The 3,937-nt window shown below is 59.1% G+C and overlaps 1 protein-coding gene across 1 annotated transcript in view; it reads right to left on the bottom strand.

Annotated features, from left to right (window-relative positions):
• The window catches only part of ONECUT3 (one cut homeobox 3), a 25,490-nt gene that overhangs the window by 6,526 nt on the left and 15,027 nt on the right, over window positions 1-3,937 (bottom strand). The gene's annotated exons all lie outside the window — the stretch shown is intronic.

Here is a 3,937-nt window from a genome sequence, read left to right as displayed (position 1 = left end):
CCACCTCCACCTCCATCACCTCCATCACCTCCACCTCCACCTCCACCACCATCACCTCCACCTCCACCTCCACCTCCACCACCATCTCTACCTCCATCTCTACCTCCACCACCACCTCCACCACCATCTCTACCTCCACCATCACCTCCACCTCCACTTCATCATCATCTTATCTTCACCTCCACCATCAGTACTACTTCTACCACCTTTGCCTCCACCATCACCTCCAACTCCACCACCACCTCTACCTCTACCATCACCTCCACCTCTACCTCCACTATCACCTCCACCTCTATCTCCACCATCACCTCCACCACCACCTCCACCACCATCTCCACCTCCACCTCTACCATGACCTCCACTTCCACCACCATCTCCACCTCCACCACCATCTCCACCTGCACTACCACCTCCACCATCACCTCCACCTCCACCATCACCTCCACCTTCACCACCACCACATCACCACCATCTCTACCTCCACCATCACCTCCAGAATGACCTCCACCTGCACCATCACCTCCACCATCACCTCCTCCACCATCACCTCCACCTCCACTACCATCTCTACCTTCACCATCAGTACCACTTCTACCACCTCCACTTCCATGTCACCTCCCCCTCCACCATCACCTCCACCTCCACTTCCATCACCATCTCATTTGTACTACCACCATCAGTACCATTTCTACTCCCTTCATCCCCACCTCTTTCACCTCCTCTACTGTCACTTCCAATTCCACCATCGCCTCCACCGCCATCTCTCCTTCCACCATCAGTACCATTCCTACCACTTCTTCCACCTCCACCTCCACCACCACCTCCACCGCCATCTCATCTCTACCTCCACCATCAGTACCCCCTTCTGCCACCCTCACCCCATCCCCTCCACCTCCAGCACCACCTTCAGCTTCACCGTCTTTATCTCTATCACCTCCACGACCGGCACCTCTGCCTCCATCACGTCCACCATCACCTCCCCCTTCACCATCACCTCCACCCTCAGTAGCACTTGTACCCCATCACCTCCTCCACCCCCACTACCCCCAGCACGTCCATCAACAGCCTCAGCTCCATCACTCCTGCTTCCAGCGCATCATCTGTGTTTCATCATCTCCTCCACCTTCAGACCTCTGCCCCCCAACATCAACCCCACTCCACCGCCCCACTCTCGCCTCCCTCTACATCACCACCAGCACTTGCCCCATCACACCACCCTTGCCTCCTTGTTCTCACCTCTGGCACATCATCCCCACCAACACCTGCATCACCATCTCCTCCTTCATCCTCCTCCACCCACTGGTCCCACAGGGGACGCTGTGGTCCAAAGGCGATCAATGCTGCTCCCCATGACCAGGGGCTCCCAGCCTGAGGTGAAAGTTTGGGAACGGCCCCAGATACAGACCGTCCCCACCAACCATGACTGATTCCACCACCTTCGCCTCCACCTCCATCACCTCCTCCACCATCTCCTCCAATTCCACCATCACCACCTTCACCATCACTCCATCTGCACCATCATCATCTGAGCAGAAGCCAGCCGGCCTGACTCCTGGGACTGCCGGGAACATCAGACTTCTCTGGGACGCTGGTGAGCCACCTCTTTCAACCCTCAACCATCCCATCTGTGACCTTGGGACAGTAACAAGGCTTCCTTCAAGCAATCTCCAGTGACCATCCGCTGCCCCAGCGCCCACGGCCCCCATCTTCCTCAGTGTGAACACCGATGCCTGACCCCTCCCTGCCCTGCGCGTGCCACAGGCCCCCTCTGTCCTCTTCTCCCTCCCCTCCCCTCGCTCACTCCCCTCCACCACGCGGCTCTCCTCCAGGCCCTGCCAACCTCGGGGCCTTGGCTCTGGCTGTGCCTGTGCCTGGGCTGCCCTTCCCCAAAACTGCTTCACATGTCCCTCCTTCTCCTCCTTCCGGTTTTTGCTCCAACATCTTCTCCCTGCGGCCCACCATGGCCCCTTACATTAAAACCACGCCTTCTCCTCATCCTTCTCTTTCCCTCTTTCACATGGACAAACCCACTCTCTCCAGGGCCCCAGTGAGTGACGTTTGGGTGCTGACAACATGCCCATTCTCTCTCTCTCCACCTCCTCCCTGACTGGGGGTCCAAGGATCTGATTCTAAGAACTAATGATTGCAGGGTGCCCGCGCCCCGTTCTGCTTGCCCAGTTAAAGTCTTTTTGGGATCCAGCGATAGGGGCGGTCAGCAGCTGGCTCTTGGGGTCCCAGAAGCTGAAGGAGGAGGCGAAAGAGGCTCCAGAAGAGAGACCTCACCCCCAAACCCGAGCCCAGCGAAGGGTTAATGGGGAACGTGGGGCAGGGTCTGGCTTCTCAGCCCGAGTGGCGGTGCCTCGGCCTGCCTAGCGGTCTCCAGCACCACTCCAGCCATTATATTTTGTTGCTTCCTGGAGTGCAGGAGGGCTGAGGAAATGTCCACGGAGGTGCTCTGGGCGGGGTGGAGCTCCCTTCTCCCAGCCCTGGGCCGGCCGGGCTGCCAGGCCGCAGTTCGCGCTGTGACCGGCAGAGGGCAGCCGCCACCTCCCCAACCAGGGGCAGAAAGAAGGGGATGGGACCTCTTTGGTCTAGAGGGTGGTGGTAAGGTGAGTTGAGGGGAACCCTCGGTCCGGGAGGGATGCCCCGGACACGCTCTCTTGCCATTCTGCTTCCTGGCTCTTTCTACAACATTACTGGGGTCAGAACACACTCACCTCCCACCCAGATGCCTCCAGGGCCACAGGGGCAGGCAGTCCCGCTGCCTGCTGTTGGGCCACTGAGCCTTAGTTTGCTCAACTGTAAAATGGGCTCAGTCATGGTGCCTGCTCTGCTGGGCCATGGGTAGGCTTAGCCAGAAAAGCTCTCAGTACTTGAGGCAGTGGGATGTGGCTCCTCGGTTCATCTCTGGGGTCCCTGGGAGGCTCTGTGCTCTGGGCTCGATTTTTGATTTGCATTTGTGGAGCAGCCACGAGGTTACTCCTTCTCTCAAGGCAGGACTTCAGGCCACCAGAGAGGGGAGAGAAGTGACTTCAGAAGTAGGGAGCTGAACTGGCCCAGCCAGAGAACTCCTACACATCCCTCAAGGCCCAACAGCAATGGCCCTGCCCCCAGGAACCCTTGCTCTACCCCCAGCAGAGCCCTGGCTCTCTCCTCTGAGACCTCCTTTCCTTAGCCACTGTCCCTCCCTCTGGTCTAGTCCTGACCTTACAGGTTTGGGGGTACCTCAAGGGACTGGGGATGCCTCACAGGACTAACACACCCCTGGGTTATCCCCTGGACAGGTGGCAGGCCACTGAGGGGACTCAGCCCAGACTTGAAGATTCCTCTGGGGGAGACCGAGGCAGCCGCTGCCCTGATGGGCCAGGCAGGGCAGTGGACTCCGGGCACCCCAAGTAGGGAGCACCCACCCACAGACTATGAAGGAGCCGCGGGGCCCAGATCAGTCACCCTCAGAGGATCAGACAGAATCTTGGCCAAAAGACACCCTCCCCTTGCCCTCCTCTTCCTCCATCCTCTTTCCTGAGAGCCGGTGGGTGTAGTTTCCTGGGTAATCAAGGGTGCTGAAGAGTTACTTGGGGACCATGGCACCTAGGTGTCGAGATGGGCACACCTGCACCCCATGCACCCAGGCACAGCAGCCTTTCTGCTGGGGTCACCACACTTGCACTGTGACCCTTGCACACACCCCATGCTGTCACACTCAGCCCCCACACTGTGATACCCAACCCCCACACTGTCACACACAGCCCCATGCTGTCACACTCAGCCCCCACAGTCACACTCAGCCCTCACACTGTCACACTCAGCCCCCACACTGACACACTCAGCCCCACACTGTCACACTTAGCCCCATGTTGTCACACTCAGCCCCCAGTCACACCCAACCCCCACGACACACTCACTCAGCCCCCACACTGACACACTCAGCCCCCAC

The sequence above is a fragment of the Orycteropus afer genome, unplaced genomic scaffold (genome assembly GCF_000298275.1).
Source record: "Orycteropus afer afer isolate SDZICR_OR568_19922 unplaced genomic scaffold, OryAfe1.0 scaffold00466, whole genome shotgun sequence".
NCBI lineage: Eukaryota > Metazoa > Chordata > Mammalia > Tubulidentata > Orycteropodidae > Orycteropus > Orycteropus afer.
Note: the sequence above shows the minus strand (reverse complement) of the source record. Positions and strands in the feature narration are given on the sequence as shown.